The 23,668-nt window shown below is 33.9% G+C and overlaps 1 non-coding gene across 1 annotated transcript; it reads left to right on the top strand.

The window, feature by feature from the left end:
- The first annotated feature begins 466 nt into the window (after window positions 1-466).
- On the top strand, window positions 467-573 carry LOC119541060. The gene has a single exon (XR_005218190.1). It is a non-coding gene; the product is annotated as a U6 spliceosomal RNA (small nuclear RNA).
- Window positions 574-23,668: the final 23,095 nt, after the last annotated feature.

A 23,668-nucleotide genomic window follows, 5' to 3' on the forward strand; every position in this document is an offset into this window, starting at 1 on the left:
AGATTTCCTATTCACAATGGGCTCACACCCAGAGGAATGTGGACCAATACCAAGAACATGCCTAAATTGGGGTATGTAATTCAATCTACAACAGAGGATTCTTTCATGTTGTGGTTTAAAAGTCAAACAGATTATCTTCTATAATTTTCAGATTTTTGTTTCTAAACTATAACATATGTAACAAGTAACCAACATTATATTTGAAAATGCTTCTCCACAAATAACTGTTTGAAAGTTTTTAGTCTTTATTCCCAATCAATGCAAAGCAACTTGTATAAATCTTAACTTTATTTTCTTATTTTAACACATTTCTGTTCTCCTAAGTACAGGAGAGATCCTAATATGTTTTAAAGGATTTTGATGAAATATGCAACATACTGATATGGTAAAAGCTCATAAAAGGAATTTTCAGAATTAGTATCACCGTTAACACTCCTATTTCCAACCCTTAAAAAATTGGCAACTTGTGCTTACATCGGCAGCACATGTGCTAAAATTGGAATGATACCAAGAAGATTAGCATGGTCCCTGTACAAGGAGGACACATAAATTTGTGAAGTGTTCCATAATTTTCCTCAGATTTGACTGAAGGAAAAGAAAAAGTCCACTACTGGTATTAATTATTCAATCTATGATCAAAAATAAAAGCAATTTAAAACTAATATACAATTGCCAAAATCATCATGCTGTTTAAGATTGCTTGGGTGAAGGATAAACTGATTGAGGGACAGTCTTCTATTTGTTATTAACGAAGAACCAACTCAAATGGTTGCAATTCAAATGGGAGTTTTTGGAATCATCTTTTTGCTTGTTTCTTTTTTTAAAATAGAAATTACAAAGGGCAGAATTTTTAATAAGGGACCCCTCCAGGAGTGCCTTCAAGAACTTCTAGATATCCTCTATCCACTGGTTAGGAAATGCTGCTGCCTCAGGTTATGATTCACTTTTATTTCCTTTTAGATATGTTCTGCAAAAGGGCATCACACAATGCTGCAAAGTGGTAGTGGTCTTTCTTTGTGAAGCACTTGCAACTTGGAAAAACATACTCAGGGCCATAGCAGCTTTCCAGGGGATAAAACATATCTCTTGGAGCAGGTCACATTTCTAGCATTTTTATTTTCTTTTTATCGCTTTTACAGATAAAAGAGATATGAGAGCTACTTTTTTTTTTTTTTTACGGGTGGATCTTTCATGTAACAATTTCAAGATTTATGGGGTTCTTGAAGAAAGTGTATAGAAACAATCAACAAAAATACCATTGCAAATTGCATTGATGCTATGTCTAAAAATCCCTTTATATAATGTGTAAAACGTGGAATATTTAACAAGAAACTTTTAAAGGGAAGGTTTCTAAGAAGATGGCAAACTAAAAGTTATATGCATTTCTCTATTTTCCCAATTTCAAATACCCTCCATTTCTGAGTTGGAATTAAAGTTTGAAATTGCCTTTATTTAGCTAATCACAGTAGCTTAGGAATGGGAAGCAGGCATTTTAAAGCCTAATGATGAAATATGGGGTTGGGCAGAAGAGGTTTAACATGTTCTTAATGTCTCATCTTATTGTGTGACCAGAGTTCAGAAATTAGAGAGCCTTAATTGGGTTGGAGGATATTGTTGGTAGTTTGTTTCCTTAAAAAAAGAGGTAAATATGTGCTAGATAATTAATATTGGCAATAGGTAGGTAAGCACTATTAGGATAAAAATTAGAATTTTTAGATTAAAAATTACATGAAAGAAGAAATCAAAGCTTAATTCAAAGAGCAAGAATAAAGAAAATGCAGAAAAAGGAAAGGACAAAGTTAACCAAACAACTAAAAGTAAAATACATGGAGAAGCATATCAGTTGCTATAATAAATGGGAATAGCTAAAATTTCCAATTAAAAGACAAGGATTCTGAGATAAAAAGATGTTTACTAGAATGATTATTTTGAAAGAGTGATAAAGACCTGAACCAGAGAAATGAAAACAAAAGGAAAGCTCTTACAATATCAATACAAAAATAGAAGTTATAGTTAGAAAGCACTAAACAGGCTAATGAGGAACATTATATAACAATAAAGGAAGCACTTGTTAAGAATATTTAATAGTCATGAACTCTGTTCAAAAACAACAAAAACATATGTGAAGCAAAAGCTATCAAAAAGCAAGAAATATGTTTTAAAGAGCTTTTAAAATATTTTAATATGCATTTTTAAAGAGTTAAATATTGAAGACAAAGAAATGAAGACAGATAATTAAATATAAAAGCAGAATTCTCAATTTAATTAATACAGAGACAATTTTACACAATCCATGTAAAGGATTTTCTTATATTCATAAGGTGACTATAAATATTGATTATATACTTGGTCTAAAGAAAAACTTTAACCAAATTAAAGGTGAGGACTCACCTAGAAATAAACAACAAAAGATGAGCAAAAATGTCTTGGAAATTAGGACTCTGCTGTAAATGATCACCAAAACAAAAAAGTAATAAAAGCAAAACTATAATTAGAAAACTATAATAACAAAACAAATGTGAAGAAAGTTGGATGAATAAAATAGCTTAATGCTGCTACAACATGTGATTTTGAAAAAGACAAAGAAAACAAAAATTCTTATTTATGAATATTTTATTAATATAGATTTTAAGTTTCTTAAACATGAGCCAAAAAGATTATGACAGTATCAATGAAATAGCAAATCATGATCAAGTATGTTTTACTATAGTATATAAGGAAATATAAAAACATAGCTCATCATACCATCAAAGAAGAGAAAAGATGGCAATAAAGACTGAAAAGGTATTTTTCAAAATTAGTAGGTATTTCTAATTTAAAAAAATACTCTCAGGGTAATAAAACTATATGTAAACTTCTTAAATATGATAAAGATAACTTACCAATAATGCTCAGCAGACAGAGAAAAGCACTAAGGTCAACTTCCTTCAAAATTAGAAAGAAGATGATGCTGTCTGCCCTGCCCATTATTATTAAATTATATATATATTTAATTATTGATATAGTCAATTGATATATTAGTAGTTCTACATAATTATTAATATATGCAATTATTCTATTCTAGCTAAAACAATTAGACAAGAAAATTAAGGAAGGGTGAAATATTTGAAATGGGATAAAATTGTCTTTTTTCTGATAATATAGCTAGAAAGATCAAAAGATTCAAATAACTACTAGAATCAATAAAAGAATGTTTTCAGGGAACAAAATAAATAAAAACTATCTATTGTTTCTGTACTAACAATAACTAGTTGGAAAATAGAATGTAGAAAAACCTCTTATAATGATGACAAAATCTACTATAATATACTTAGAAACACATTTAACACAATAAGTATGGGATTTGCAGGAACAAAACTAAAACCGTTACTTTGATAAAATAAAATTTGGACAAATGAAAAGATGTGATATTTTCTTAGACAAATAGATGTAATATTATAAAATGATTTATTTTTCCAAAATTAATAAGTTATTGTAATTCGGTTCCATTTTGAATCCCAAACATTTTCTTCTTCCCTTTTATTTTTAATTGGATAAAATGACTGTGTGGTGATGTGAAACTGTATATACCCAAGAAAATAATGTGTTCTTAAATTTAATTGATTCCTGTGGGTGTGAACCCATTTTAAGTAAGCCCTTTTGATGAGGTTACTTTGGTTAAGGAATTGTCTAGCCAGGTCTGAATGGGTCTTCATCCTATTACTGGAGTCCTTTATTAAGTAGAATGAAATTCTGAGAGAGAGAGAAAGCCACTGGAAGCCAGAGACCAGACATTACAGAACCCCAGAAGAGAAGGGAGAAATCAGAAGATGCTGCCACGTGCCTTGCTATGAATGAATAAATTCCCATTGTTTAACCTGACACATTTCATGGTATTTGCTCGAACTGCCTAGGAAACTAAAACAGACTATAAAGCAAATAAAGAAGAATAAAATTTCATGACTATCTAAAAAAAATTGTGAAAATTCAGTATGAGATTGCCAGATACTAACTCATACTATAAATCCTCTATACTCAACCTGCACTCAAAAGGAAATAGTGGGGAAAAAAAAAAAAGAAAAAAAAGAAAAAAAAAAAGCTAAAGCAAAAGAAAATAGTGTTGGAGTAGTAATAAACAAAGAGTTAGCAGAGCAGAATCCAGGAAGAGATCTCAAGTGTATGGGAATTTACTGAATAAAAAACAAGGTATTCCAGTCCAATGGGGAAAAAAGGCTTGTTAATCAATCTGTGCTGGCCCACCAGCATATCCATTGATAGAAAATAAAGTTGGAAGACTTCCTCACACAATAGAAAAATTATAATACATATGGCTCAAATACTAAAGTGTAATAAATGAAACAATACATTTTAAAAGGAAAATTACATGTAAGTGAGGGGTTTAGGAGATCTTTTTAGCCAAAATAGAAAAATGAGACACTATAATAGGAATTAAAAGTTCTATGAAATAAAATATATTAAAAATTAAAATACAAATGATAAACTGGAGAAATATCAGCAATACAAATGACATGAAGTATGTTGATATATATAATATTCAATGACAAATGAAAAAAAGAAAAAGACAAGCTGATAAAATTGGACAAAGTATGAAAATACTTTGCAAAAGTACAAATCAAATTAATAAATATGGGGAAATATGTTCAACATTACTTTTAATCAGAAATTCCAATTAAAATTTCAAATCTCACCTTCAGTCCCTCAAATTAGCAAATATTATAAAGAGTGATAGAATTCAAAATATTTTCTCATGTACCATGGTGGAAGGTGGAGTAATAGGAATTGTCATAGTTTTTTGAAAAGCAATATGGAAATAGGTATTAAAATTTTAAACATACATGAACTTTGACTCTGAAATAAATGCAATAGAATGATAGGGCACACAAACACATGTGCACATAGGCACACACAAGTGGGTAATTATTGGACCATTGTTTGTAATGGGGAGAAATACAGAAAAAATCTTCTGAAAACAAAGTGAATGTTGGTACTGGTTGAACCAAGTATGTAACGCCCATCCTGGGGAATATAATGTAGCCATTAAAAAGACTGTGTTAGTTGGCTGAGAGAGATTTCAAATGAAGTAGAGATGTCATTCTGGAAGTTTTTCTTATACATTATATAGATAATCTTTTTAGTTTTTAGTTTATTAGAATAGAAGGAAATACCTGAAACTGTTGAAATGCAACCCTGTAGCCTTGATTCTTGAAGATGATTGTGTTAACTATGTTGCTTATACAGTGTGACTATGTAATTGGGAAAACCTTGTGGCTCATACTCCTTTTATTCTGTATATGGACAGATGAATAGAAAAATGGGGACAAAAATTAAATGAATAATAGGTGGCATGGGGGGATGGGATGTTTTGGGTGTTCTTGTTTACTTTCATTTTTATTCTTACTTTTATCTTTTTTGGAGTAATGAAAACGTTCAAAAATTGTGGTGATGAATGCAAACTATATGACGGTACTGTGAACAATTGATTGTACACTGTGGATGATTGTAGCGTATGTGCATTTATCTCAATAAAACTGAATTTAAAAAAAAAAGACTTAAATCTAGTACTACTCACTTGCATAGATTTTTATTATGTATTTTATGCATTGTTAAATGTTAAAGCAAGAAATATGCATATATTCACTTAAAATATGTATTTATGAAAATGTTGTGCACATTCCCAAAACAATATCCTATTTTGTTTGACTGTGTGTGTGTGTGTGTGAGTCAAAGATAAAGGTTTTTACTTTAAGGTGGTGGGATTTCTAACAATACTTGCATTCTTTCTTTAACTTTTTGTTACATTTTGTTTTTTTACAAGTACACATAATATTTATACCAGTGCTTGTGAACAGAAGGCACCATTACCCCCGGGGGGTGCTTCTGGAAATTAATAGGGTCATAGTGACCAGAGAGCTAGAGGTTCTGCAAGGTGACACTGACCTGATGCAAAGACTGCCCTGCATGAATTGAGAATGCACAACATACATTCACGTAGACAAAAAGCCTGTTAATAATTATCGGACTCTAGAACTTTCAGTCATTTTAAAAAGTTCATTCACATAGTTTTAATATATACTGAATATTACAAGAACCCAACTTCTATTTAAATGGGGAAATGCTTCTACTTTTTTTTGTTCAAAACCTACCAAGACTTGTTCACTATAGCAGAAAAATCACCTAACAAATGCAGTGGTTGTGCAATCTCTGATAAAATACCCTTACATTCACTTATATGTCTGATTGTCATGCTCCAGGTTACACTACATAGAGGTGCAAGTGTGTGATGGCTTAATCTTATATATTCCAGTGCAGGAGTCAGAAACTTATAGTCAATGAACCAAACCTGGATCACCATATTTTTTTTAAAACAAATGTTATTATTTATTGGGGGCCCAACAACACCCATTTGTATTACATATTGTCTGTGGCTGATTCCTCACTAAAAGGGCAGATAGAGCTCTTGCAATAGAAATTTTATGACCCACAAATCCTAAATATTTACTGTCTGGCCTTTTACATAAATGTTTTTTGACACCTATTGTATTGTGAATTGTACCCAAGGAATGAAATATCTATTATTTAATTTAAAAAATAAAATATCTGTTATTTAACTTTTTTAAAATTTTCCCTTCATATTACATTTAGAATGTAACATTCATTTTTAAAAATATATGTTTGGAGGTAGGCTATGTCATCTAAGAATTATATTTAAGGATTAAAAAGGAGTGGTTAAAATATTTTATAGGAAATAGATATTAGGTCTGCAAGAGTTGAAAATATTGATTTATAGAATCAGGGGTAAAAAAGAAAAGTTATTTGTATTGAGAGTAAAAAGAAAAAAAATTAGGACCTTTAAATAATTGACTGAAAGCAAAAACAGTTTTATTTTGTTTGTTTGCTTGCTTTTAGCAGTAGGTGAGCATTTCCCTTCTGGTAGGGAGTCATGGGTGGGGATATAACAAGGATTATTTAAAATCGCTGGTGAATTCTGGATTATGCCTGCAGTTAAACAGCCAATTTTGATTTATCTTTCCTATGTTCAAACAGTCATGCATTTAACATCTTCCAGAAGCCAGACGTTTTTCCTTTGCTTCAAATTCTCTAGAAAAAAAATGATTATAATTACAATTAGTAGGGATATTAGAAATTAGCTAGTCTACCTACATATGAGAAAAGAGACTCACTATTTAATATCTTTCCCAACAGTGTGCATATAACTTCCCAGGAGCAAAGCCATGATCGAAACTCAGAAATTTTATTTTCAGATATGCTGCTCTCTCCACTCCTTTGGGCTTTCTCCTCTCATGATGACAAGCAAAGAAAGAAAAATAAAGTCAAAATGTGGTGGAAATAACAAATATAAATTAATTTTAATATCTATTTGCATGTATATATGTGCATGCATGTGAAATGCTTTCCTTATGAAAATAAGGAATTACAGTTGTGCAAGGTCTCTCTTGAATGGGGAAGGAAAAACCTTGTAGATCCAAAAAAAAAAACAAATCTGTCTGGCATATCCTTTTAATAGAGTTTTTCCTGTCAAACAACATAGGATTTTGTTTCTTTTCTATTTTTTTGTTTTGTTTTCTTTTGGAAATCTGTTGGTTTATATTAACTGCAACTTCCTGGTCCATTTTGCCTTTTAAATCAACTATCAAAATTAATCCAAAATATTTAATGAACAGGTTTTCTATATCTCTTCAATGTCGTACCCTCAATTTTTATAGAACTTAAAATTCAAAGCATTTTTGCAGTAATATCTAAGAAAGTTTAAATTATGTTTAATTTCACTTAATTTTTACAATAGCTAATATTTACTGAAAACTGCATAAAACCCAGGAAGTATCTTTGAATGTAACTTAATTATCAGCAGTAATTATATATAGCAGAAGAAATGCTTCATGTTTGTTTTGAGAGGTAGCTCAGTATAGCACATATTGCTGATTACACTCATTGTCTTTGCTTAAACATGTGCAAGCTCATCACTGCATTTTACATCATGAAGCAATCTCAATTTAGAGTTATTATTTTCTGTTGTCATACTGTCTCTATTTAAATGTTCCTTTTGAAACATTTATTTTTAAAAATAAAAAAATTAATAATTTTAGTGCAAATGATTAGACTAAAAATATGGGATCTTTAAGAACATTTTTTTAATGCTTCTAAGGAGAAAAAATTATCATTGCATTCCTCTTTTCTCACTTTCTCCACCCCAGTGTGGGATGATCTAAAGTAACCTGATGGCTACTACTACAATTTTACACAAAAATATATATGCATGTACCCACCCACAATGTTATCCCTAACTGAGATATTTTTACATATTTTTAAGTTTTTACCCCAAAGGGTAGTAAAAATTGTACCCCAAAGAAACATTTTAAGACAGTGAATAAATATTTTCATAAATTCTTCACAGAGCTAGAACTCTCAAAACTTCCACAAATACTCCTTTCCAATAGTCAGCCTCTAACTGACTTTCCTTATTAAGGGGAGATGGAGATAAGGGAGGTGTGTTTATATGTATTCATGTGTATTTCTGTGTGTGTTTGCACATATCTGTGCATATGGGATTTTAGGCTAGTCACAGCTATTTCAGAGAAGCAGTAAGAAAGGTTCTTGGACCCTTGTTATGAGATAGTATTACACATATGACTTTTGCAAGCACAAATGTTGGCCTGTACCCGAATTCTACCAGAATTTTCACACTGGTATTCTTGATTCTGGGGTTGGAGGTTTATGGGCACTATAGTAAATGTAATAACTCATTGCTACCTACAAAAACAAGACGTAGTAAACTGTATTAACAAAACTTTAATAAAAAGACAAAACAAGAGCTACATTAAGATTTTTAAAAAGATTAATGTGTTTTTTTTTTTTTTAATTTGGAGAGATTTTTCCATACTTCACAGAAATACAATGTTTTAAAGATACACGCATTTAAAGACAGGAATCTGAACACAGGCTATGCTCAAATAAAATTAATAGAAGCATAAACTTCCCACCACTCTGCCCAAATTCACTTAATTGCCTTAAGAGATCAGGGGAGAAACCATGGTTCAGTCAAATAAGTAATAGATCCAGATTCTGTGATGGCATATTCTAATAAACATTCCAGCTGAATTTGCTGTAAAGCCAGGTATGTTTAATTTGTAAATAACTCTTCCAGTCACACAGTTTTCTCAGGCACACAGTCAAAATATCTGTTTTCAAAATAATGTAACCTTTACATTTCTCACTCTTTCTTCACAGGGCAGCTTCCTCCTCATGTTTTATTTCAGTGATCCTTGGAAGAACAGAGCACATAATAGAGAAATAAAATTTTTCTTCTTTGAAACAAAAAAGATTATTTTCAAAGGCTGAATCTGAGATGGAAATTTGCATTTGAGAATTTTACTGATCATGATCTCAGTAATAATCCCTATGAAAAAGTGAGGGAAACAAGATTGGAGGGAGAAAGTTGACTGAGACGCAGTTTCAAAAAAAAAAAACCTCAGAAAATTCTGTAGCTTGCTCTGAAGCTGGAGTCACCCTTCAAAGATGTCCCAAACTGACCCACATGGTGCTGTCATTGGGCAAAGGCTACACCGCATGACAACTGCAACCTTGGTGAGGCAGCTCCATTTGGCAAAGGGCAATTACTAGAGAGAGTCTGAGCTGTAGGCTGTTGGTGCCCCACTGCCAGCAGCTGGGAAATGAGGGCTGGGATTCTGAAGGATGATCTGGGTGGCACACCACAGTATCTACTACAGTTATTTAGTAGAAAATCTGCAGTATCAAAATGGATGTTTTTAAGTTTTTGCCCCAAAGGATAGTAAAAATTGTACCCCAATTGAGGAATAAAGAGGGAGTTCAAAGAGGAGGTGTCAGACCTCTTATTAGAAAACTTTCATTTCCTTGTAGCAACTAGGGTCCTTACCATTTCTATCTCTGGAAGGGGACAATATGCGAGAGGAGAAGTTTGGACAGATTCTGGAGCCATTAGCAGTTGGTTTCACATTTTCTCTAATTTATACACTGAGGTCACCCCAAATATTATTTATTGACTAAGTTCCCTTCCTAACTTTTTGTTTATGGACTTTTAATATATACATAACCAAGAGCATTAAATGAGCAAAATAATTATAACCGAAAGGGAAATAAAGTGTCCTAAAATGAAGGTCTTCTAAGAAAGGCTATTGAAAAATAAAATTCTTCTTTAGAGTGTATGCAGATACACACACACACACACACACACACACATGTATATATACACACATATATAGATAGATAGTCACAATATATCAGAGTATAATAATAAGAGTAAAAATGATGATGTCAAAATAAAATGAAAAAACTGCATTATTTAGGTCTTCTAAAAGTAAGGGTTTTCTTACATAGAAACTATATAGGTTCAGGAATTTTTATGCAATGTAATACACCTATACTATTTTGACCTGTTGCAGTCAGGACAAATTGACTACTTTAGGAAAAAAAAAATTTACTTAGTTTATATCATATTATTAAAATGCTTAAATAATTATCAACTATTGCACATAAAGTTAGATTAAAATTAAAACAGTTAAATCAAGGAGTTTGAGGTCACATTCCACTTCTGTTTAGGAAGTGTATTTTTAAGCTAAGCCTTCATCTGTTGGTGGGATATCTAGACAGATAATGTGGATAATTTAAATTATGAAAATTATGTAACTGTAAGCATCATGAATATCACATTGGAGCACACTTGTCTCATTTATTAGATTCATTTTTCTATTGTCTGACTAGAAATGCCTGACTTTAGCTTCCTTTCCAACTTCTTTGTTTCCCCATTCTATCAGTTAGGTTTTGCTGATTTCCAGATTATTTGGATGTCAGATTTTGCTTTGCTTACTACTATAAGGTAATTGGTGTTAGAATAGAAGTAAAAACAAAATGCAATTTTCTTTTTAAATAAAAGGTGATAAGTAAGTTGAGTCTGCCTTTTCTGACCAGAAAATAATAGTTTTCTTACATTTTGAAACCATAAAACCTATTATTGCTACCATGGGTTGTTATATAACCCTTGGAATCAGGTGTTATACAAATACATCTCAATAATAAATAAATGTAGTTACCATGGATACAATGTATTTCTCTAATGAGAGACAATGTCCTAAGTTGATCCAAATGAACTAGCTCAAGACTTTATGACATCTCAAGGTGTAGAATTCATTATGACTCCTTCCTCTCTTCTCACCTCCTCAGACTGGACACCATACTCATCTGTCGCTAAAATCCTGTGGGCTCTTAATCTGTGGTATATCTTATATCCATTCCATTATTTCCATCATCACTGCTATTTATTCAGTTTAATCTTTGTAATTTCTTACCTGGATTTTGCATTGGTCTCCTAATTGACTTTGTGCTTCTAATCTCTTACTTCCTCATGCTAACCTGCATGTCACTTACCGGATTCATGAAGTCAAATATATTTGACTCCTTTTTTCAAAATCTCTTAATCACCTATTTATAAAATCAAGTCCTAATTCATTAGCATAGGATTCAAGTCACTTCCTCAGCTCTGAGAATCCAACTGATATTATCTTCATTCCCCCATCATGCCCATTCTAGTCACACTCACCCTAACCTGATCATTCCATGAAAATCCGGGCAACTGTTACATTTCATGCATGGTCTTGTTGCTGAGCATGGTTTTTCTTACCTCTGTGTCATTGATCCTATTCAAGCTTCACTTTAATACCTTCTCTTTCATTAAGTTTCCCTTATATCCAAGGGCAGAATAATACCGTGTTTCACTGGCCACTGTCAGCACCTTGTATGTCTTTCACTTGAGTATGATTTCATCATTCTGTCGTCTTATATGGTAGATTATAAATGCTTCAGAACAATTACTTTTTGTCCTAACATTTGTGTCCCTCTTTCTCACGCAATCTGGTATTTTACCTTCCAGTCATATCTGAGATGTAGTACGGCAAGGTGATAGACTGCATAAACTGTGGAATCATGTCAACCTGAGTTCAAATCCTGAATCTGATTTTTATTATGCGAAAACTTGAGAAAGTTATTTAACTTCTCTAAGCCTAAATGTTGTCACAATGAAATGGGTATGTTGATAGTGCCTATATTGTAATATTTTTGTGATGCTTCAGTCAACAAAATTTATTGAGACCCTCCTTTGGTCTAGCATAGGATGAGACACACAATGGAGAAAAAAATCGCCAGTTCTACCGCCAAGGGTTATTGTAAGGACTGAATGAGATAGTGCATGTTAAGCATTTTGTATTTACCTTGTGTGGTGGTTTGAAACTGTATGTACCTCAAAAAAACCTTGTTCTTAAAGTTAACACTTTCCTGCGAGTATGGACCCATCATAAGTAGGATATTTTGCTGAGGCTACTTCATTTAAGGTGTGACCCACCTCATTCAGGGTGGGTCTTAGTTCTTTTACCTGAGTCCTTTAAAAAAGAATGAAATTTAGAAAAAGAGAGAGAAAGCCACAAAAGCAAGAGGCTGAAAGGAACAAATCCAGAAGAGAATGGAGAAATCAGCAGATGCCACCACGTGCCTTCCCACATGGCAAAGGAGTCAAGGATCACCAGCAGTGGGTCTCCAGGAAGAAAGCATGACCTTGATGATGCCTTGATTTGCACATTTTTCTCAGCCTCAAAAATGTAAGCTAATAAGTTCCCGTTGTTAAATTCCCATTGTTAAGCCACCCCATTTCATGATACCTGCTTTCAGTAGCCTAGGAAACTAAGACGCCTTTTAAGTGCTCAAAAAGGATTAGAAACTATGAATGCTATTGCTATAATGTTTTGTTTATAAATTTCACCAAGCATTTATTAAGCAAGTAAGCAATTACTAAACAACAAAACCTACATCACTGTAGACATAGAGGTTTTTTTTAGTTTTGTTTTGATTTCTGTTTTGTTTTATTTTTGGCTTTAGCAATAACTATTATCAGAAACTCTAAGGCAGGGAGTCAGGGAGCCATGAAAGAAGCAAGTAAGGTGCAGAGGGATGTGTGTTGATACATTCAGTATTACCAGAGGACAGGAACAGCAGAGGCAATGAGGCTGAAGGAAGATACTCTTGGCAACTTTTTACTTTCTGATGGGATTTTTCTAAGTAAAAAAGAGAGACGTGCATTCAAGGCAGACAGAAGAGCTTTTACAGAGTCAAGATCTAAGTGTGGTTGAGTGAAGCTAGAAACTAGAGCAGGGGAGGGGATGTCTACAAAGGCCGGGTCATAATGAACTTTGAATGCCATGCCACCAAGTTTGCACTTTATCTTGAAATAAAGAGCTAATGAAAGATTTTAAACAAAGTAGTAAATGAGTAGATTTGCATTAAAGAGGGGTCACTCGTTCCAATGTGATGTGGAGAATGAATGGGGGAAGAAAAGACTAAACGCACAAAGAAAAGTTGAAAGATACTACAGTGATTCAGGCAAGATGATTGTACCTGGTAGGCTTTCAATAATTGTTAGTTGTTTAAACCCGGAATTTAAAGATCAGAGTAAGATCAAATTCAAGACCAGAATCTCTGCCATTATTTTGTTATTTAGATTTGGTCCGCATTACAGTTGTCTGTTCTTAAACATTTAAGATGTATTCACCGAGGACTCGCATTACACAATATTTTACATAGGGGGAAGTGAATATGTAGAAGTATAAAATATAGTCCTAGTTTTTCAGAGGTGTGTTATTAATGCATCTTACCAACACACAGGATATAACAATAAATATAAAAAGGTTTAAAAATAAGTGCTAGGTGTACTTTGAAATCCCCTTGAAGTGGTGAAGATGATTTATGAACTGGGATGGTCAGGGAGGCTTCACGTAGGCCATAAGGGAATTTAACTAAGTAGAGTTAACTGAAGAAGCAAATATCTTCTTGTTGCTTCCTGATTCTTAAACCGAGACAATTTGGTCAGGTGGAATTCCTAAGAGTTTCAGAGTTGAGAAAATATTAAATAATTGCTGCTACTTCTGACAATTTTAAAACAGGCATCATGACCAACACAATTGGATTTTCTTGATCAATCATCTTACTCACTTCGAAATACCAATTAGCCCTTGTAAATGTTAATAATATAAGCAATAAAGAACAGATGGTTGCATGATCTGAAAACAGCTGCTGTTTTCCTGTCAAATCCAAAGATGTAAGCAATGTTTCTAAACGAGGGCCCAGCAAAGAAATTGTGGTGACAAAATTTTCCGCTCCAGGCCCATGTCATGTTATCTACCATCTAAAGCTGCTAACGGCATTTACGGGCGGTAAGTGCCATATTGGTGTTGCCGACATCCACTTTGTGGAGAATTTCTGAGATAACAGGCAGGTCACCTTCTGCAGGCCTGCCAGTGAATTTGGGGGATAATCTCTTCAAAGCTCAGGATAAGCTCCCCCGCATCATTCAATTCTCAGCTTTTAGGATTTTTGAGAGCTTAGGAACCAGGCTGGGGAGACTATTTAATCTAAATGCACTCCAGTTTTCCACACAAATGGGATTATGACCATCAAGAAAGACAAAAGGAGGATTTTTCCAAGTTCACCTGGTGTGACCGTTTATGTCCGATATTCCACCTGTTCTAACAGTTTAATTTCCATCTCCCTGATCTTCTTTTGCTCTTCTTCCAGCCTCCCTCCCCTCCCCAGCTGCCTCAAAGACCCTCAACTCTTTAAAACACATTTTAGTTGTTTCGGAGGTTGGCTAACTACACACCAAACTTCTATTTCTTCCTGGCTCACAGACAGACGACACTTCCCAGTTATCCATGGAGCTAGGTAAACATGTGCCTGAGTTCTAGGTATGGGAATATGAACATATTGGACTTCTCTGCCTGGTCCCTAAAAATTCCCCATGTAGGATCTTCATATTTTTTCTCCTTCTAGCTGCTTTATTCAGACAAATAAAATGAACCTGACAGTCAGGCACTGAAGGTGGCAGAGATGCAAGTTGGAAGAAACCTGGGTCACTGAATCACTGGATTTTATTCTTTGTTAGTGTAGTTCTATGTCAGTTAAGTTCTTAATCTTAGAGTGTTATCCTTACCCAAGATAATGGCCCTTAACCCCTATGAATGGGGTTGTCTCAACTGAATGTCTGATTATTTAGTGGATATCTCCACTCCAGCTAGGCCAGAACTCCAACATCTCCCAGCACTTCTTTTCTTATTTTTTCTTTTCTTTCTTTTTTTTTTAATTAGAGAAGTTGTTGATTTACAGAACAACCATGCATAAAATACAGGGTTCCCATGTACCACTCTGTATTGAATACCTTGCATTGGTGTGTCCCAGGACTTCTTTACCATTTGTATTTCTGTTCAGCTTTCATCCTGGCAGGAGCTGCTCACTGCTAAGACCTAGGAAGTTTCTTCTGTTAATGTGCAGCCCAGTGCTTGGGCAGAAACCTATGGTGAACTTGTGAATATTTACACAGACATCTGACTCCACCTCCCACAAAGTTTTCTCTTCTCCATTACTCTGCCCTACAAATTCCAGTCACTTCACCAACCTACCTGCTTAGACCTACCTCTTTGCACCAAAATTACCCACCAAATACTTGGAATATTATGGAAACGCAGCAGTGTAGACTATTCTCTACCTTTAGTTGCGTAAATAACATTTTCATGATCCCAATGCTTTATTTCATTTGTTTTTTTGTATAAAATCTATGTTTTTTTAATGGCATTTGCATCTATTTTGCTGGTAAGTTACAAGGATCGCTGAGAGTGTTTATAACTTCAGGATTAAATAGTAGTTACTTAAAACTATCTGTTATTTGTAACTTGGATAAAGAGCAGTATAAACAATGCATTCAATTAGAAATCAAAAGAGAGTGGTTGGTTAAAGATGCTTCCTATAAAATAGGGACTCAGATTCATTGCCAGACATTATTAAACTTTAGTGTCATGGGCAAGAAAAGAGGCTTTTCCAAAATGCAGAAAAGAATAAAGAGAAGTCCAAAAGGAAGATCTTAAAAGATGGTTTAAAAAAAACATGAAAGTGACCATTTTGATTGGATAGGAAGCAAACAGGATTATTGCTATGAACTTACTTTGATTAAAGAAATATATTAGTATTATCTTTCAGGTAGTATTTCCTTTCTGTTTAACTGTATTTTCTACATTTTTACAATGAGTATGTATCACATGTAATGAAAATATTTTTAAGAAGATGGATATGTTTAGTCATATATTAATACTAGAAAATATTTATAATGAAAAGAAAAGATGTCCAAGATGGAATAGCACAGCATATTAGATTCCTTGAACAAAATTTTACAAAACTTTCCACTGTCAATTAAAATAGTCACAAATTGTCCAAAGGGTAAATAGCATTTAAACACTCTTCAACAGTAGGCCATCAGAGTGCTTAGTATATGTTGGGCACAAAAATAATGCTAAATGGATACATTATGTGATAATTCAAAGAAAAATATATTAAACACAAATCACTTAAATGAACAAATAATGGAGAAATTAAAACTTTAAAATTATCATTCTTTACAATTTTTGTTACTATTTGCCTGTCCCTTCATTCTTAGAATAAGTATGGTTCAATTAACTAATAATTTCCCATAGAACCTTCATTCTTATATTTCAGAAAATAAGCAAGATACTGAAACAGAAAATTGGCAGATGAGCAAAACTTGCATTATAGGTGACTTGAAGATTAGTTTGAGAAAACTCTGCTAAATTGTATACTTTTGATGTCTCAGCTTTCAAGTCAGCCTAGACTCTAAGCTCTGGTCTAAACACAAGGACATCGGATACCTACATTTCAAAGCTTTTCATTCCTTAAGATGAGGTGTTCAATTTTTCAAATGTAACATTCCAATTCCCTCATGATCAAATGGTTTTTGAAAAAGAACAGAAGCTTCTGAAACATTGTTATAACCAAAAAGAAAAAAGAAAAAGAAAAATAACTATAAAAGAATAGATTCATGCTTAACCAAAACCAAAAGGACATATTCAAACTAGCTCCATCCAAGAGCAAAATCCAATAGAAAAACAGAAAAATCTTTCATCAGGGGCAACATACTGTAAATAAAAGAAGTGTCCCAAGCTAGCATGACTTAAAGAGCTAATGGTTATGTAAACTTTATAATATAACTACCTGAATATAAAGAAAAAGAACTATGTAACAATGGTAATTGGTCAGGGGAACTGTTAAAAGACTACTGTTATTCTCATATAAATATTAATAGGGTAGGGAATATCTAATTTCAATTTAAAAAACTACAGTCTATAGAAAGAAACTGTTATCTAAGGTTATATATATATGCCTTATCTACATCTATACATATCCTTATAGCTATCTATACACATATATTAACCTTGAAGTATACTTACATATTATATAAATAAATATATATAATATATAACATAAGATTAGTCAATTTATAGTTAATTTATTCATTTATTCATTTATTCTTTCATTCATTCAGCAAATGTTTTACCCCCTGTGAGCCAGGCACTTTGTAAAGCACTGAGGATACGATGATGAATGCAACAAACCTAATCCCTTCCCTCATGGTTCCTAAGTCTATTATGAGAGATGGACAATATTCAAATTATCAAAAAGGTACCAGAAATGTTTGCAGTATGCATGATGGAGAATAACTGCTAGAATAAAAGTGGGAGGTTTTTTGGTTCCAAAAGGAAGGCGCTTATGGAAGAAATCTCTAGATCTTTTATAGCAAGTTAAGTAATTCCTGAGCTCAAGTCCAAGTGCATATTCTACACAAGCTATATAAAGGAAAGCAATGAGTATCTGGCTGTCAGAATGTTATAACTTTTAACCTCTACATTGTATTGTAGCACAAAATATTCTAATTAATTAGAATATTTGTAAAGCATTTTATGAACAAATACATCCAGTATCCATGTGGACATATACTTGGAAATCATTAAGAGAGCTTTTTAAATTATTATTCTTATTTTAACTTTTTAAAAGAAATATTAATATTGCAGTGGCAAAAAGCAGTGGTATTAGATTGTAGAGAACAAAGAGCTTCATGATGATTGCTGGATCAGGATGCATAATATAAAGCTCTTCTAAATTCTGAAATATGAATATCAGAGTTGTTGATAGAAATAGCCCATGAAACAAGTGGGCAATTCAGGATCTGCATAAGCAATAATTTCTGGTTTTCAATAGACTTCACACAAGTCACTCCATAAAAATGCTTACTGCTTATTTCTCCATGTTCTTCTGGAGTTAATTTTGGAGAGTCCTTTCTTCCCCAAAGACCAAGATCCACACGATTTTCCCTCTCCCATTACAGGTTTCACTCAAGACAACATGCTCATCCAGTTGTTTTGTAAATACGTGAAAACAAGATTAATTTATTATAATGCAAAGGGTTCTTAAGGTTAAGTCTTAAACAGAATTAATAGATAGCAGAATTAATAGATGACAGGTGGATAGTCTTACATATTTCAATGCAGTTTGCCACAGGTTCATAGACTTGGCTTTTATAGACTCAAGATTCTCCTTTCTTTCCCATGTGCAGCATCCAATGAATGACTAGAGCGGTCTTTTTAGTCAGCTGCCAACTCCCTTGATGGTAAGTCAAGACACTTCTCTGAAAAACTACCTAATGGTAGAGCTGGGAATTTCCATCTTGAGAATTTCCAACTGGGAATTTCCCAAGTTTCCTATATTCTAGAGCAGTGGTTCTTACAGTGTGGCCCCAACCAATGAATAGCATAAGCAACCCCTGAGATCTATGTAGAAATGCAAATTCTTAGACCCTACCCTAGACCTACTGAATCAGACTCTGGGGGTAGGGCCCAGCAATCTGTGTTTTAACATGCCCTCCACATGATCCTGTGCATGTTAAAGTTTGAAGAGCCTTGCTCTAGGGCTTCAAGTAAGTTTCTCCTATCTTTGGCACAAGGTAACATACCAGCTCCTCCAGTTTTCTCTGCAAGTTCTTCAAATCAAACTTTTCTTTAAAAAGTTTATTTCCTCTGTGGACTAATCTTACGTATCTTTTCCTGTATCTAATTTTTTTCTGAAATATTGACATTTTTTAGTGTATCTACCACATAGAATCACATTATATTGGCTTTCCTTTCCTCCAGGGATTCTTTCTGAGCCCCTTATAGTAATGAAATCAGTGGCCACCAAAGAGATCCAAAAATACAGTGGTGTTAATAAAAGAATCTAATTTTTCTCTTACTTTAAAGTCTGCAGCAATCCCAAGCCATAAAATCATTTAGAGACTCCAGTTCCTTCCATCTTGCTGCTCTACCATCCCCAGGGTCTCTGTCCTCATCTGCTTAGTTGAAGCTAGATGTAAGCACCTTCATGCTCCAAACCAAAGGAATAGAAAATAGAGGAAGTCCATGGAAAGAAATTTGCTTTTAGGCATGTGACCCAGAAGTTGCACATTCTTCCCCTCATTTTGCATTGGTCAGCTGTGAATCCAGGAGGAAGAGAGAAGGGACCTGGCTAGACAATCAGCAAGCCACATCACACCTTCCACTTAACTCAATTTAGGAAGTCCCTTTCCTCGCCTCTCGTCTTGTATACTATCGTCTCTTCTCAGACAAATTGCATCATGATGGTATCTTACTCGGTAATTTGCTATAACTTAGTTATTTTTACCTTCTGTCCATAACCTCAAATCATCATGTGAGTATTGGAGGGAGCAGAGCCCTCAATATGTAAATGCAAAAGGTCTCTTTGCAAGGTATAGACAAGAGTAAGTGTCAAATTAGAAACCAACATAGCAATGCTTAGAGAAATAAAATATCCCTTCATTCTGTTTACAAGTCATCTTCACTATACATATGCAGTAACCAATACATAAATTGCTTTCATTCACTACAACAAATTTTAAAATTCACTTTTTAAAATTTATAAAATACTTCCCTTTGGGGAAAAAGTTATAAATAGGAGTAAAATGCCTAGGCTATTATGCAAAGGCATCCTTAATGTGTAATACACTAATATAAGACTAGACTATAGTATTAGTACTTGAGAAGACAATCACATGCAATACTTTTATTAAATAAATTGCTTATGAACTCCCACTGGAGATTTTAAACCTTATCCTCCCCCTAATAATGTGAATTTGGGAACCCTCACTTTTCTTACCTGTCAAACATTGAGAATAAGGACCAACTCTAAGCTACTGGGATGTCTTGGCTTTGGCCAGAGGTCCACCTGGACTGTGAATGGTGGAAAGGTTGAGGGTTGGGGACTGCCCTCCAGGAAGTCTGAATTAGAAGGCCTGTGGGTCAGGATTTCCTGATAAGATAATATTTCAGAGGAATTTTTCAATCTGATGACATGGACAGAGAAAACCTGGAAAATATCTATATTAAGTTGTGTCTGTCATTATGCAGACCGAGTTCTAAGAGTCAGAAAATCAAACTGAGTTATTGAAATAAAGTTACATTTTTGCACATCAGAATTTGTAACTTGAGTATTTATAGCAACTACACATGAAAGGCCTTACATGTCAGACTAAGGAGTTTTGGTTTTATCCTGAAAGCAATGAGAAGCAATTGAAGAATTTTAACTAGAAAAATGAGCGAAGCAGATTTAAATTTCATAGAATGCATCCTAGCAGCAGTGTGTTGAATGGAATGGTGAATTAGAGAATGGAGATGCAGAAAACCAGAGGAAAGGAGCTGAGCAGAGACTTAGACCCAATAAATAACAGAGTATCAGAACAAGCTGTGACTGTGGAGATGGAAAGGAGGATGCATTGGAGAGCACTTAAATAACAGGTGTCTCCTCCTAGTTCCATCCTTTCAACATCAGCAGGTTGGTCATTAGGGCAAACTCTGACCAAAATGATGGCAGTACCCCCCACCCCCCACCCCATTTAAACCAGTTTGTTGTTCTTGTTCTGGTCCTTACATTCCTTGACTCAGTGTTTTCTTCTCTTTTAAAAGTTGATCTGCTGTTTATGTAACAAAAGCTTCAGAGAGAATGGTGTATGAGTTAAGTGCAGACCATGAGAACAGAATTCCTTGGTCCAAATCCCAGCTCTGGAACTTGGTGACCCCATATTTAACAAGTTGGTTTCCCTCTTGGTAACATTTGTATTATCTGTAAAATAGGGATGATAACAGTTTCTGCTTCATCAGTACATGTAAGACACTTAGCGCAGGGCCTGAAACAAAAAAGGTGCACGATAAGTATTACTGTGTGGGAAATGACTGAAATTTGTCACCAAAATTTGTCATATGCTAACCTGTATTTGAACAAGGTGATCTTTGATTAATATCTGTGAGTATAAAAGAATAAACAGCCACATAATTTGTACATTTCTCATTCATGTTTACTTTGTTTTGGCTATATATATACATGCATCTATATATTTTTATACTTACTCTAAAACATTTTGCAGAAGGGCAGAGTGCTTGCTGTCCTCCGTATATTATGTGATGCTGAGTTCAGATGTAAGCACTCAGTTTATAACAATAATAAAGGTTAGATAAGAAATAATCCAAATAGAAAGAAGACTTTTGCCAGTTGGTTTATTTCTGTGGAGCATAATGTTTATTTTTTCATAGAACAAATTAGAAGCTTTCCAGATGGTTTATCTAAAGTATTTTTTTCTCTCATTCAGGCAGAGGATAAATTAGAAGTGTTAGGAAAAGGTCATTCCCACCTCTCCAAGAAGCACATTTTCATAATTAAAAGAAATAAAGTTCAGCCATATACAAAGTTGATCTCTACTCAACATATAAGATACATTTAAGTATTGCAATTAATTGTTTAATTTGAAGTTTATCAAAAATATTTTAAAGCAAATGATTATCTTCTGTGTCCTTTTCTTTGTTAGAAGCACTAATCTCCATCATAAGACTTGCAGCAGAAATGTATTTACTAATTTGTCAACAGCAACAAGTGGAGTACTTTTTTATTATTATTATTCAATGCATAGCTAGCTTAAAACATCCAAGTGGGTGCATGATTTGTCATATAGCAACACATTGTCAGCGTAATATTAGAAAGAAGAGGGGTTTTGTCTCTGGTACAGTATCTTCAGATTAGGTAAACAATTTATTTCTAACTCAATCCTCCTGAGATGAAGAGGGAAGAATTTAATATTGAGTTTTGCAGAAGAGATTTTATCACTTGTCAAATTAAGAGAGCTTCTTTGTGAGATGGAAAATGAATCAGAAAACAAAGTGGAGACTCCAGCAGAAACTCATCTTTATTCTGTTATGGTTTGCAGAGTGCTTCCATCTGTAGTTTCACAGGACAATGTGCTCTGGAAGTCACAGAGTCTCCACCTGCCAGTCAGGGAGAAGTGAAGCATCTGCCTGGATTCAAGCTTACAACCCTGCTATGAGCTTCCATCTTGGCCATGTACACTGTAGACTTCTGATCCTGATCATGCAGTTCAGGGGACAGAGTAGGGAGGTATTACCCAGGAATTATGTAAGAGAAATAGTATGATTTCTGTAAAAGAATTATTTCTGCTCTTGATAATCATGAGGCAATTGAAATTTTAAATGAAGAGATAGTATGGAGGTCATGCTTTTGCTCATCCCCTGTTGCTAATGGAAGTCACTAGCACTAGAGAGAAACTTCATTTTTAGAGGATGGAGAATTTATTTCTAGTAGAAAGGGGAAAACAGAGTCAATTGTGATGGAAGATGATTTATGTTATCTCAATATTTTCAAATCTCAAATTCAGGATAGTAAAGGTATAGTAGCACTATCTATGGTGCTATGTGGAACTTGGCTGGTTGCTCACTGAAGTTAAATTACTAATGTAAGGGACCATCAAGGCACCAATTTATTAGCATTATAAATCAGCTAAATTCTTTAGCACATAATTAAGAAGGACTAATCTGTTTCTCATTATGAAAAGTTTCCTTTCTCTTCCTTGCATATAAGGCATATGGCAACTTACTGGAATTCTTTTGTGATCCTTGTTATATTAGAAAGCAAACATTGTTATAGTTGTTCTATTTAAGACCAAATGATTCATGGGAATTTTGAAGATTTATTACCACAACTCGTGAATTTGTTTGAACATGAACTCCAGGTCAACAATTCAATGCCATAATCCTCTTCCAATACTCCAGTCAGGGTGTGGTTGAACAAGGTCTCTCAGGGTTACTTAACTCTTTGAGGAAAAGATACACATTTTTATTACATTTGGAAACAAGTGAATCCCTTCAATGGATTCTGACTTCCCTTGTTTCTCCTTTACCATCACAATGGGAGAAACCAGAGTCTTCTTTGCATGCTGAATAGTTTAACCTAAGCTGAATTAAGCTATGGTTGTCCTTATGTGACCAGGGGTGGGGGAAGGGAGAGCATCTCAGAAGCGTTTTTGACCCCAAACTCTGGGCATTCTATTGAGGCCAATATATCACCTTCTCTGACTCAGCAGCCTCCACAATGTCAGTCACCCCAAGAGGAATGGGCAGTCCTGTAGTCTCTGGCCAAAAGCCATTAGAGAAAAACTTTCTTTGACACTCATATGCATGGAGACTTTGTCCTCTCAATTTTTCTATCACTTACATTTGATTTTTTCATTTAAGTTGGAGAGCTCAAGGAGAAAACATTAGAAGTGGGCGGAACTGCTTCTCCACCTTCACTCTCAGGACTGCAACCGTTCCACATGCATTTGTTTTGCATGTACTTTATGAACTATTTCATTTAAAGACCGTGTTCATTGTTGATAAAACAAACATATTAGTTCTTC

The sequence above is a fragment of the Choloepus didactylus genome, chromosome 7 (genome assembly GCF_015220235.1).
Source record: "Choloepus didactylus isolate mChoDid1 chromosome 7, mChoDid1.pri, whole genome shotgun sequence".
NCBI classification, from domain to species: Eukaryota; Metazoa; Chordata; class Mammalia; order Pilosa; family Megalonychidae; genus Choloepus; species Choloepus didactylus.